Below are 14,609 nucleotides of genomic sequence, written 5' to 3' on the forward strand. Positions count from 1 at the left end.
GGGCACCTGCTTGGCTCAGTTGGTTGAGTGTCCAACTCTTGATTAGGGCTCAGGTCATGATCTCATGTTGTGAGATGGAGCCCCAAGTTGGGCTCCACACTAGGCTGCTTAAGATTCTCTCTCTCTCTCAAAAAACAAAACGAAAAAAAGGACACCACCCATGAGGGATTCTTAACTTAAAAAGTGAACCCAAATCTGATCGAATCTCTACAAAAAAAAAAAAAAAAAAAAAAACAAGTTATGAAAAGTGTTTGATTTATATTCAAGGAGTGTAAGAGCAAAGCAATTCTCACAGCTGAAGCCACGTGACTGTCCCAACCCCACTCCTGTAGATTCAGGCAGCCCACAGCTCTAGAACAGCTCCTGTTTATCCATTAAGGGGAAATTGAGGAGCCCGAGTTCCATAACTCACATGACTGCATACAGTCAACCTGGCCACTGATCCTGATAGAACATTGTGTGTGACTCATACCCCACATTCAATTATTGGTTGACTGCTTTAGGCCCTGTGACTACTTTTCTATCTGACTAACGTACCTATTGCCAGAGTTGCTCTGAAACAGGGGCTCTGCTTGATTCTTAAAATATTCCTAAGATTAGGGTCCTGACCTCGAATTCCAATGCACCTGCTGGGTCCTCACTCCATATTGCTAAGTACCTACTTGCACCCTGTTTCTTGCCTGCTCCCAGGCTTTCTTTCTTTCTTTTTTTTTTTTTTTTTAATGTTTATTTATTTGAGAGAGAGAGCATATGTGCTCAAGCGGGAGAGGGGCAGAGAGAGGGAGAGAGAAAATCCCAAGCAGGCCACACCCTCAGTTATGGAGCCCAACGCAGGGCTCGAACTCATGAACCTGAAAGATCATGACCTGAGCCGAAATCAAGAGTCAGATGCTTAACTGACTGAGCCCCCTGGTGCCCCCCAGGCTGCCTGTTTTTAACTTCTTGCCATCTTATTAGGTGTTTCTTGACCTAGAAATCTTGTGTTAATTTGACCCATACTGCTAAAATTTAGACTAAATATCAGACCATGTATTTTTGCTCATTCATAACATCCTGGGGCAGGTTGGTGACATTATCCTTGTTTTGAAATGGAACATAAACATGTGAAACACTTGTTTCTGGGGCAGCACCATTACCAGCACCCTCAATCTCGGTTCCCTAAATAAGGAATAGTAGATGCAGCCTGCAAATTACTTAGCAAGTGCTCCCATTCTCTCCAAGCCTTGAGTCCTCTCCTTGTTTGTCACTGCTGGCCCACCCCAGCCATCTCTTCCTTCTCTGCTCCACTCGACCCCTGCTCTGATGGGAATGCTTTTTAAAAGCTTCTACAACCAGGTCAGTCCCCAGGTGTCGGCTCAGTGCTTTGATTCCATGGATATGACCTTCTTCTATTTTTTAATGCTTTTTATTATAAAGTAAAACAGATAAAGAACACCACACAGACGCACGGCTTAATGAATTCACATAAAGCAACACTCTCGTAACCATCATCAGGTCAAGAAATAGATCTTTGCAGTCACCCCGGGAACCCCTTCCATGTGTGCAGCGGCCAGATCACAAGCCCCTCCTTTACTCATACATAACTATAGTCTAGACTTTTATAGTCATCACTTGCTTGCTTTTCTTAAATAAGTTTTCCCACCTGTATGTGCATCCCTAGACACCCTATCTTAGTCTTGCCCATTTAAAAAATTACATGTCTTCCACGTCTCTTTTTTTTTTAATGTTTATTTATTCATTTTGAGAGAGAGAGAGAGAGAGAGAGAGAGAATCCCAAGCAGCCTCCACACTGTCATCGAAGAGTCCAACACCGGATCGATCTCACACGGACCGTGAGATCATGACCCGAGCCAACATCAAGAGCCAGACGCTTAACCGACTGGGCCATCCAGGTGCCCCTCTTTCACGTCTCTTTTAATCTTCAGTTCCCCCTCCATTCCTCTTCTCCTTAGAATTACCTGTTGAAACCCCCAGGCTATTTGACTAAGTTTCCCAGTCTGGATTTCGCCAGCCGATTGCTATTTCAATGAACTTACCTGGCCTTCCCGACTTCCCTCTCATCTTGCTGGGGCAGGCTTGCAGCTCCGGCAGCTTTGGGAGAGGTGTCCTCACTGCACTCCACAGCATGACTGATTGAAAGAAGCCAGCTTCCCTGCTCCCCGTTGCTGCCAGCTAGGGCTCCATCTGACTCTTTGGGAGGCTAGCTGACGTCAGATCTGCTACGCACTCCTGCTACCACGATCCACCTCATTCTTTCCCTTCTTCTTGGTGAGAGGTGCTGCTTGATCCCTGAGACGTAGAAAAGTAGAAACAGAGGCATCCAGAGTGTTATTGGACCTTGAGGTACAGGAAACATCATTCCTTCCGGTGGCTTCCTTGCCAATTTCTAGCAGCGCTTTTGAGGGGGATTAAGCAATGGACAACATGCCAGCTGAGTGTTGGGTATCTTTTGAAGGGATTTTGTATGTTTAAATGTACTTTACAAAGCTTAAAAGAAATAAAGTTTAAAATCACAGTCGTAACGATATTTCAGTCACGCTGTGGGTGAAGTGGCATTTTTGTAGGCCCACCTTGAACCCTAATCAAATATAGCCTTATTTCTGCAGGAAACCAAAGGCCAAATTCCAAACATGTAACTTAAAAAAGTGTGGGAATAGATCTCTGTAAATCTGAGGGTTAGCTGTGCAGACAACTATAACATTTTAGATTCTGGGTTATGCAAGCTAACCTGAAATTACTTTGTCGAGGTCTTCTCCTAAAGAGGGTTTACATATTCTTACCCTACGCATCCTCCCAAATGACTTAAAATATCATTCCTTCATCTACTTCCAAATAACAAAAAATAATGATTCCCCTTCTGTGTTCTAAAAGAAAGGCCAAGAAAAGTATTGCTTCAGGCAGCTAATGTCCAAAATCTGACTACCATAGAGAAAGTCACAACACCCGCCAACCCCCTAAAAATTCTAGAGACCAACACTGTTATTATACAAACTGAGCATGTCTCCAGGGGAAACAACCCCACCCACCCCCAAACCTTCTAAATCTCCAAGCAATATATGGAATTATTTAGGACATAAATGTGAATCACTAGCAGCTGGGAAATTTTTAGATGTTGAAACATGATAGTCTCCATTTGCTTGCATCCCATCAATAGTCTCTGTTCCACTTGAAAAGCATCACATCAAAGATAGAGGCAAAATGTAGTAATAACAACAACAACAGAAAGATTTATTTTATTCTGGAGCTCTATGGTAATGACTCTTTAGATTCTTAGACTCATTACAACTTACATTGGGTCCAAGAACACCAACGCATTTTATAAGGCCTTTCAAATAAGCCAAATAAGGGTATTCAGCCAAGACTCATTCATATTCAGATTTCTAAGACACTCTGATTTGATAATATATGTTCCATACAATGCAGTAATGGTTAAATCAGGGGTCTACTGAGCTTTGAGCCTCGTGGAGTGAAGCTGCAATTTAAAGCAGCATAGTGTTTGGGGCGCCTGGGTGGCTCAGTCGGTCGGGTGGCTGACTTCAGCTCAGGTCGTGATCTCACAGCTCGTGAGTTTGAGCCCCACGTCAGGGTCTGTGCTGACAGCTCAGCGCCTGGAGCCTGCTTCAGAGTCTGTGTTTCCCCCTCTCTCTGCCCCTCCCATGCTCATGCTCTTTCTCTGTCTCAATAATAAATAAAAATTAAAAAAAGGAATAAAATACTTAGGAATAAATTTAACCAAGGAATTCTTAAAACTGCATTCTTAAAACTATAAGACACTGGTGAAAGAGCAAGATGACACAAGCAAAGGGAAACATATACCATGCTCATGGATTGGAAAAATATTGTTAAAATGTCCATACTACCCAAAGCAATCTACAGATTCAAGGCAAAACCTATCAAAATACCAACTGTATTCTTCACAGAACTAGAACACATAACCTTAAAATTTGTATGGAACCACAAAAGTCTCCTAATAGCCAAAGCAATCTTGAGAAAGAAAAATAAACCTGAAGGGATCACAATGCGAGACATCAAGCTATACTACAAAGCTATAGTAATCAAAACACTATGGCACTGGCACGAGATAGACACATAGCTCAATGAAACAGAATCGAGATTCCAAAAGTAACCATGTGCTTATATGATCAATTAATCTGTGACAATGGAGGCAGGAATATAAAATGGGGGAAAGACAGTCTCTTTAATAAATGGTGTTGGCTTAAACTGGACAGCAACATGCAAAAGAATGAAACCACTGGACCATTTTCTTATACCAACACAAAAATAAACTCAAAATGGATTAAAGACCTAAATGTGGGGCACCTGGCTGGCTCAGTAAGGAGAGCATGCGATTCTTGATCTTGGGGTCGTGAGATCAAGCCCCCACATTGGGTGTAGAGATTACATATATACAGGGGCGCCTGGGTGGCTCAGTCAGTTAAGTGCCAGACTTCGGCTCAGGTCATGCCCTCGTGTTTCGTAAGTTTGAGCCCCGCGTCGGGCTCTCTGCTCTCAGCACAGAGTCTGCTTCAGATCCTCTGTCTCCCTCTCTCTGCCTCCGTCTCCCTCTCTCTCTCTCAAAACTAAATAAACATTTTTAAAAAATGTAAGAGATCACATACATACATATATAAACTTTAAAAAACAATTTAAAAAGACCTAAATGTGAGCCCTGAAACCATAAAGGCCCTAAATATAATCATAGGCAATTATCTCTTAGACATTGGCTTTAGTAACGTCTTTCTGGATAGGTCTCCTCAAGCAAGGGAAACAAAAGCAAAATTAAACTATTGGGACTAAATCAAACTAAAAGCTTTGCACAGCAGAGGAAACCATCAACAAAATGAAAAGGCAACCCGATGGGGCACCTGGGTGACTCAGTCGGCTAAGCGTCTGACTTTGGCTCAGGTCATGATCTCATGGTTTGTGAGTTTAAACCCCACATTGGGCTCTGTGCTGGCAGCTCAGAGCCTAGAGCCTACTTCGGACTCTTTCACTCCCTCTCTCTCTCTGCCCTTCCTCTACTCACTCACGCATTCTCTCTCTCTCTCTCTCTGTCTCAAAAATAAACATTAAAAAAAATTAATGGGAATGCAAGCTGGTGCAGCCACTCTGGAAAACAGTACGGAGGTTCCTCAAAAAACTAAAAATAGAACTACCCTACGACCCAGCAACTGCACTACTAGGCATTTATCCACGGGATACAGGTGTGCTGTTTCGAAGGGACACATGCACCCCCATGTTTATAGCAGCACTATCAACAATAGGCAAAGTATGGAAAGAACTCAGATGTCCATTGATGGATGAATGGATAAAGAAGATGTGGTATATATATACAATGGAGTATTACTCAGCAATCAAAAAGAATGAAATCTTGCCATTTGCAACTACGTGGATAGAGCTGGAGGGTATTAATTACGCTAAGTGAAATTAGAGAAAGACAAAAATCATGTGACTTCACTCATATGAGGACTTTAAGAGACAAAACAGATGAACATAAGGCAAGGGAAACAAATATAATATGAAAACAGGGAGGGGGACAAAACAGAAGAGACTCATAAATACGGAGAACAAACTGAGGGTTACTGGAGGGGGTGTAGGAGGGGGATGGGCTAAATGTGTAAGGGGCACTAAGGGAATCTACTCCTGAAATCATTGTTGCACTATATGCTGACTAATTTGGATGTAAATTTTTAAAAATAAAAAATAAAATTAAAAAAAATTAAGAAAAGGCAACCTGCGGAATGGGACAAGATATTTGCAAATGATACATCTGATAAGGGGTTAATATCCAAAATTTATAAAGAACTCATACAACCCCACGCCAAAGAAACAAATAATGCATTTAAAAAATGAACTGAGGATCTGAATGGGCATTTTTTGAAAAGATGCTCAACATTACATCAGGGAAATGCAAATCAAAACCACAATGAGATATCACTTTACACTAGTCAGAATGGTTAGTATCAAAAAGATAGGTAATAACAAATACCGGAAAGGATGTGGCAAAAAAAGGGAAGCCTCATGCGCTGTTAGTGGGAATGTAATTTGGTGCAGCCACTGTGGAAAACAGTATGGAGGTTCCCGAAAACAATTAAAAATAGAAATACCATACAATTCAATAATTCCACTGCTGGGTATTTACCTAAAGGAAACAAGAACAGCAGTTCAATAGATGAATGGATAAATAAGATGTGGTATGTATACAGAATGGAATATTACTCAGCCATAAAAAAATCAAGAAATCGTGCCATTTGCAACAACATGGATAGTCCTAGAGAGTATTATGGTAAGTGAAACAAGTGAGACACAGAAAGACAAATACCATACGTAGAACCTAAAGAACAAAAAAACAGAAACAGACTCATAAATACAGAGAACAAACTGGAGGTTGCCAGAGGGGATGGGGTGCAGAAGCGCATGAAATAGGTTTAGGAGATTAAGAGGTACAATCTTCCATTTATAAAATAAATAAGTCACAGGGATGTAATGCACTGCACAGAGATACAATCGACAATGTTGTAAACATTTTGCATGGTCACAGAGGGTAACTACATTTATCACAGCAATCACATCATTATGTACATAAACATCAGATCACTATGTTGGACACCTAGAACTAATATAATACTGTATGTCAACAACACTGCAATCAGAAAAGATTCTGGGGGCTCCTGGCTGGCTCAGCCATAAGAGCATATGACTCGATCTCGGGGTTGTGAGTTCGAGCCCCACGCTGGGTGTAGAGAGGACTTAAATAAAGAAAACTTTGAATAAAAAGATTTTTGTGGGATTTTATAAGTTGATTCTAAAATTCATACGGAAGAACAAAGAGCCAAGATGAGGGAGAAAATGTGTGAAGAAATGCAACACAGAAGAACCTTGTTGACAGATTTTACTACAGAACTAGAGTTGTCGTGACAGTATGGTAATGGTGCAGGGACAAATAGCCCAAAATGACCAAATAGAAAAACTACAAAACAAATAGAAAAAAACGAAATAAACAATAAAATAAAATAAATAAAAATAATAAATAAAGTAAAATAAAATAAAAAACAAATACAGAAACTACAAAACAGACCTCCACAACAGAAGGGACATTACATATCGATGGGGAAAGGATGGCCTATTCAGCAAATGTGGCCAGTTACCTACCGGGAACAAACCAACCAACCAACAAACAAAAACACTTCAAGGCGCCTGGGTGGCTTGGTTAGTTGAGCATCCAACTCTTGGTTTCAGCTCAGGACATGATACCAGGGTGTGGGACTGAGCAGCCTGCCTGAGATTCTTTCTCTCCCTCTGCCCCTCTCCCCCATTGGCACACGTGCTCTCTCTCCCTCTCTCAAATAAGAAAGTTAAAGGGGCACCTGGGTGGCTCAGTCAGTTAAGTGACCGACTTCAGCTTAGGTCACGATCTCACAGTTCGTGGGTTTGAGCCGTGCGTCGGGTTCTGTGCTGACAGCTCAGAGCCTGGAGCCTGCTTTGGATTCTGTCTTCCTCTCTCTCTGCCCCTCCCCCTTTTGTGCTCTGTCTCTCTCTCTCTCTCTCTCTCTCTCTCTCTCTCAAAAATAAATAAAATTTAAAAAATTAAAATTTAAAAATTTAAAAAGCCACTTCAATTCCTACCTCATGCCACACACAAAAATAAATGCCAGGTACATTTAAAAATCTAAATGTAGGGACGCCTGGATGGCTCAGTCGGTTAGGCATCCGATTTCAGCTTAGGTCATGATCTCATGGCTTGTGGGTTCAAGCCCCACATTGGTCTCTGTGCCAACAGCTCAGAGCCTGGAGCCTGCTTCGGATTCTGTGTCTCCCTCTCTCTCTGTCCCTCCCCAGCTCATGCTCTGTGTCTCTCTCAAAAATAAATAAATCTTAGGAAAAAAAAATTTTTTAATCTAAATGTAAAAATGAAACCTAAAAATTGTATAAGAAAAGAGAGCAGGGGCACCTGAGCAGCTCAGTCGATTAAGCACCGGAGTCTTGATTTCAGCTTAGGTCATGAGTTTCTGAGTTTCTGAGTTTCTGAGTTTGAGCCTCACATCAGGCTGAGAACTGCTGATGAGGAGCCTGCTTGGGATCCTCTCTCTCTCCCTCTTTCTCTGCCCCTCCCCTGCTCTCTCTCTCTCTCAAAATAAATAAATAAACTTTATAAAAAAAAAAAAAGAAAAAAGAAAAGAGAAGAGACTGTCTTTATGAAATCTGGGTAGAGATTTCTTTAACAGGACATAAAACTTACAAAAACATACAGGAAAATGATAAATTTGACTCATTAAAATCTAAAATGTATAAAACACTATAAAAAATGAAAATACAAGCTACAGACAAAATTTTTGCAACTCACATAACAAAGGGTTTATATAAAAATAGGTAGTAACTATCAATCAATAGCAATCAAATAGGAAAACAGGAAAATAATGATAGATAACGTGTATTGTGTGCTTGGTTGGTTTTTTTAATGTTTGTTTTGAGAGAGAGAGAGAGTGGGAGCTGGGGTGGGGCAGAGATGGGGGAGAGAGAGAGTCCCAAGAGGGCTCCACGCTCAGCTTGGAGCCGGACAAAGGGCTGGATCTCACGACAGTGAGATTGTGACCTGACCAAAATCAAGAGTCAGACGCTTGACCGACTGAAACCCCAGCACCCCATTTTTTGTATTTGAATTGCGTGCTTTGTATTGGGCGCCGTTCCAATTGTTTTACTCATATTACTTCATTTAATCCTTAAAGGACTTGAATAGGTAATTCACAGAGGAGAAACCCAAATGGTCAATAAATTTACGAAGGTATACTTAACCTCGTCAACAATATTATATTTAAAACATTAAAAACACAGAATAACTAAATTAATAGAATAAGATATCTCCTAGTTATTAGAGTGGCAAATGTAAAATCTGACAATACCAATTGTTGATGAGGGTGTGAAACGGTATTAACTCACACACCGCTGGCGGATTAACTACACCAGTACAATTATTTAAAATATTTTTTCAATGTTTATTTATTTTTGAGAGAGGTAGAGACAGAATGCAAGTGGGTTAAGGACAGAGAGAGAGGGAGACACAGAATCCGAAGCAGGCTCCAGGCTCTGAGCTGTCAGCACAGAGCCCAACGCGGGGCTCGAACCCACGAACTGTGAAATCATGACCTGAGCCGAAGTTGAACGCTCAACCGACTGAGCCACCCAGGCACCCCTCCAGTACAATTATTTTAAACAAGTATAATTACTTTGGAGAGCAATTTGTCAATATCTGACAGAGTTGAGGGCACACAATTCCACTCCCGTATATTCCCTAGAGAAACTCTTGTGCTCTGCACGATGTACAAGAATGCTCATTGCAACAATAGCAACAACAAAAAATTGTAGCAAAAAACCTAAACGTCCATCAACCAGAGAAAAGACAAATTGGGGCATTTTTGTACAACGGAATTTCATTTTAAACTAGTGAAATTAATGAATGAAGCTCCATGTATTGGCATGATGAATTCAATAATCGAGTGGTGGCTTTTAAAGAAGCAAGTTGCAGAAGGTTAAATACAGGGCAGTCCCATAAGTAAGGTTTAAACCTGTAAAAGAATATTGTTTATGGATACGGTCCTAGGTGTTAAAAGTACTAAAGCATACATAAGAATGATAAACATCTAATTCTGGATTCGGTACTGCTATTGCCTACCTCCAAGGGGCATAATTCACATTGTATTCCATAAAATTGTATTCCGGAGAGAGGCATTCACAGACCAGAAGAAAGGAAGGAGAAATATCCAGGGAGTTTCAACTGTATCTATAATGGTTTGCTTTCACTTTTCTTTTCTTTTTTTTTTAATATGGCACATCCTCATTTCTATTTTTTTTTTTTTTATGTTTATTTATTTCTGAGACAGAGACAGAGTGCCAGCGGGGGAGGGGCAGAGAGGGAGGAAGACACAGAATCCGAAGCAGGCTCCGGGCTCTGAGCTGTCAGCACAGAGCCCAACGCCAGGGCCGGAACTCAGGGACCGTGAGATCAGGACCTGAGCCGAAGTCAGATGCTGAACCGACTGAGCCACCCAGGCGCCCTCTTTTTTTTTTTTTTCCTCCTAAACTATAAGTAAATAAAAAGAAGTGAAGAAAATCTGGCAAAAAGTTAAGATTTGATAGAATTGGGTGGTGGGCATATAGATGTTCATGATGTTTTTCCTCCATGCTTCTCTGCATTCTTAGAATTCATCATTATAAAACATAAAAATGGAATGGATGTAGGCACTCATTCAGCAGCACAATTGCTGAAAACAGAGCCAAACTATGAGACAGAAAGAAAGAGCAAGAATGAGAAGAGGAGTGCTCGTTATTGACTGAATTAATTTCAAGAGCCATTTTGTCCTGGGTTGTCTTCCAGGAACTGTGTTAATTTCATTCTTCCTACGAGTCCTCCATTCCTACAGACCTAGCCTTACTCCCCAGAGCAACCCAGATGTTTCCAGCCTGGGTGTTCCCAAGACCCCCCTCCTTCTGGCCTCCCCATTCCTTTCAATAGTTAGAAAAAAAGTGTTTTGAGTCCCCATGCCACAAACTGCTGGTAGTCTCCCACAGCTAATATTTATCATGCACGTAGTTATGCGTCTGCGGTGGCCCCAAACATTTTACAACCATTTTGTCATTTAGTTATTACACACAGCAGCTTTATGAGCTAGCTTCTGGTTTTTGTCCCCACTTTCAAGATGAGGACATTGAGGCTTAGGAGGTTAGCTGATTTCCTAAAGGCCACACCACTAATAAGTAGTGATCCCTACTTGATCTAATTCCAGAACTCTAAGCTTTCAATTTCTTCTTTCCACTAAGCTCATGATCTCAGAAATATCTTGCTTTCTGTAGTCATTCTCTTCTCTACCCCGTATAGACCTACCTAGCCATAAAATGCAGCTCCTTTTCCACTAATCCCCTGACACGCCACTAGCAAGAGGATATTGTGCACAGAAGCCTTTTGAAAGGAAGGTATCACATGCCTCGCAATATAATAAACAATTTTAAATGGAATAGTATACACCCCCAACCACTGCCGCTATCCCGAATTATCCCCGAGTTGCCGGTCATGTTTTACTTCTCCTTTCTCTTCCCCCACTCATTATTCTCACCTTCCTTTCTTCTTACATCATCTCCACCCGACCCCATTTCTTCAAAGTCAACCTTTAGTATAATGAGAAATTCAATTCTTTGTTTCATTCTCCCCTTTCGAACAATGCCACTGAAACTCGAATAGGCCATTAAAGAGACATTTTCCTTTTTTTCTTTGTTAAATATTTTAATATTTTATTTTTCAGTAATCTCTACACCCAGCGTGGGGCTCGAACTCACAGCCCCAAGATCAAAAGTCGAACTCACAACCCTGAGATCAAGAGTCGCGTGCTCCACCGACTGAGCCAGCCAGGCACCCCAAGACATTTTTCTAAACACAGATTCATCTCCCTGGACATGAAAAATGCCTCTTTTCTTGATGCAAAAAATCTCTGCAGTCAGTTCTTGTTTTAAATAGAAAGGTTTTCTTTTGCTTGTCATTATGCCAAAGCCTATGAGATTTATTACCCTTTTTATTTCGTGTGATTTGCATTGCATGATTTTATGTACCTGATTTGAACATCTGACATTAAACAACCATCTCCTGGCTAGCGTTATAGTTTGCATTGTGTGATCCCCCGAAAATGTGTATGTCGAAGTCCTAACTCCTGGTACCTCAGAATGGGACCTTATTTGGAGAGAGGGTCTTTATAGAAGTAATCGAACTAAAATTAGGTCTTTAGGGTGGGTCCTAATCCAAACTGACTGGTGACCCTATAAGAAAAGGAAGTTTGGACATAAACACAGAGGGAAGACAATGTGAAGACCGGGGTAGGAGAAGATCTACAAGCCAAGGAGCCCTTTCTGCCGTCCAGTTTGTTCTAGCAACGCTAGCAAACATATAGTACAAATTCTTCAGTCTGGAATTCAGAGACCACCCAAATGTGGATCTAACAGCTCTCTTCAGTCTTCTCTTCCCCCCTAGCTCTTTGAATACCAGAAGCTCCAGGCAAACTACACTCCTTGCTGTTCCTGCCCTTGACTTCACCCCCTACCTCGTACAAGCCTTTGCTCAGGCTCTGCGCTCTTGCTTAGAATGACCTCTGCCTGTGGCTAGCTACCCACCCTTTAGGGTCCATCGCAAATGCCACCTACTTCATAAAGACTGTCCTAAGTCACCCGCTAGAAACTCTGAGGTCAACCAGACAGATCTAGATTTGAATCTAGCTCCACTGCTCACTAGCTGTGTGGCTTTAGACAAGAGGATGAACTCAGAGTTATCCATGGGCCTGAGAAATTTCCCCCTTCAACAAGGTAAGCGTGGTGAGGGCGGAGTGAGATGATGCATGTAAGGCACTTAGCATAGTGCTTGGCACAGGGGAAGCGTTCTGGAACTACAAGCTTTCATTATTTTTTTTTTAATCTGAAACCCAATGGCATTTTAGATAAATCTCTCTTATGCCACTTACCACATTCTGTCTTGTCTTGTTAGTGGGATCAGTCAGCTAAATCACTAGGGACTTAAAACAATCATTCACTATCTCCCACAGCATCAAAAGAGAGCTTTCAATCTGTCAGTCCTCGCCATATGCAGGCCAGGTGAAGTTTCCACCCATGAGGAAAACTCAGCCTCAGGCTCCACACCTGGCAATGCCCTTCCATCAATGCCTTTGAGTGTCAGCTCTGCAACCCAACTTTCTATTCTCCCACTGCAAGGGACCCACAGGCTTCGGTTTCTTGGAGGCTACCCAGCAGGTTTTCATACCAGAGTCACCTTAATAAACTGTGTGTTATAGTTCTTTGTCAGTTAAGAATGCCAGCAGACAGACCTGGGCTTTATCCCCAGAATTATTTGGCCTCTGTAGGACTCACTTTACTTTATCTGTAGAATTAAGATGGGTCACCTGGCTGGCTCAGTCGGTGGAGCGTGTGACTCTTGAGCTCGGAGTGTCGTGAGTTTGAGGCCCACGCTGGGTGTAGAGATTACTAAAAAAATAAACAAACTTTAGGGGCGCCTGGGTGGCTCAGTCGCTTAGGCGTCCGACTCTTGGTTTCGGCTCAGGTCATGATCTCGCAGTTTTGTGGGTTCGAGCCCCACATCGGGTTCTGCACTGGCAGCGCGGAGCCTGCTTGGAATTCTCTCTCTCCCTCTCTCTCTGCCCCTCCGCAACTCACACTCTGTCTCTCTCAAAATAAATAAATAAACTTTAAAAAAAAATAAACTTTACAAATAAGATCAAATTAAGATAATAATACTGCTGCTAAATAGGTTCTAGGGGAGACGAAAGGAAGTCATCTGGGGGACGGGTGTTGGGCACTGCTGACCACTCAGTAAAAGATGCCATTATCATCATATTTCTTCTAACTCTTAGATTATAAACCCCTTGAGGACAGGAAATATGTGCACATAGTAGACTCTATAAAACTTTATTGACTTGGGGCGCCTGGGTGGCTCGGTCAGTTGAACATTTGACTCTTGATTTCAGCTCAGCTCATGATCTCACAGTGTGTGGGACTGAGCTATGCACTGACAGCCAGGGGGACCTGCTTGACATTCTCTCTCCCTCTCTCTGCCCCTCCCCTACTTGTGCTCTCTCTGCGTCTCTCAACATAAATAAATAAACATTAAAGAAAGATTATTGGGGTGCCTGGGTGGCTCAGTCAGTTAAGCATCCGACTCAGGTCATGATCTCGCAGCTCGTGGGTTGGGGCTCCGCATCGGGCTCTGTGCTGATGGCTCGGGGCCTGGAGCCTGCTTCAGATTCTGAGTCTCCCCCTCTCTCTCCCCCACTCACGCTCTGTCTCTCTCCATCTCTTAAAAGTGAATAAACATTAAGAAAAAAAAAGTTTATTGAATTAAGTTCTGGATTTTGATGCAAACCACCCTGAAACGCTCATATCCACAACATTTACCTTGAGGGGAAAAAAACCATATTTCTGTGTGAAGTTAGAACAGAGAAGTACAATTCTTTTCAGCTAAGAACAAGTTTAAGCTACAATACTATCTATGTAGCTAATAAATAAAATGGGTTGGAACTATTCAGGTTGTTTTCACTATTCACAGAGAGCCAAAGAAAAGCGTTAAGAAACAATTCACTGGGTTGTTTTATTGGAGCTTCATTTTCACAGGAGAAAATATGACCACTTAAAATTTTAATAGTCTTTTCCAGATGATCTGCAGCCAGATCTGGTAACATGAACCAGCCTCTATTTTTAATATCCGTTGTTGTTGTTTTTTTTTTTTTAATCTTTGGCACTCTCAATGCACCTCTCCTCTCCCCGGGCTTTACAAGCAAAAAAGGCTTTCTGCTATAATGTTACAAATCCAGGGGAGAAACTGAGCCAGGGCAGTAGATTGGTGTAGCATGGGATCTATGGGCTACGGCATTCCAAAGGGGCCCATGGGAAAGTCTAAACTCCGAAGATACTTTCTTAACCTCAGTGGATAAAGCTGAGAAGGGAGAAAACCGGCAACAACGAAATGTCATTTTCACACTAAAAGCAATTTCTTTCTAGTAGTTGGCCGAGTTACCAATGCTCCTTTAAAGCGGGCTCTTCCTTTGTTCTGAGAAGAAAAACAC

General features: G+C 41.8%; 1 long non-coding RNA gene across 2 annotated transcripts in view; it reads right to left on the minus strand.

Moving 5' to 3' along the window:
- Positions 1–1,902: 1,902 nt before the first annotated feature.
- Positions 1,903–14,609, minus strand: part of LOC121025466 (uncharacterized) — a 143,301-nt gene continuing 130,594 nt past the window's right edge. For both annotated transcript variants that reach the window (XR_005788054.1, XR_005788053.1), the window contains one exon: positions 1,903–2,289. This is a non-coding gene — a long non-coding RNA (uncharacterized LOC121025466). The remainder of the gene's footprint in view (positions 2,290–14,609) is intronic.

The sequence above is a fragment of the Herpailurus yagouaroundi genome, unplaced genomic scaffold (genome assembly GCF_014898765.1).
Source record: "Herpailurus yagouaroundi ecotype Mexico unplaced genomic scaffold, PumYag 67641, whole genome shotgun sequence".
Lineage (NCBI taxonomy): Eukaryota > Metazoa > Chordata > Mammalia > Carnivora > Felidae > Herpailurus > Herpailurus yagouaroundi.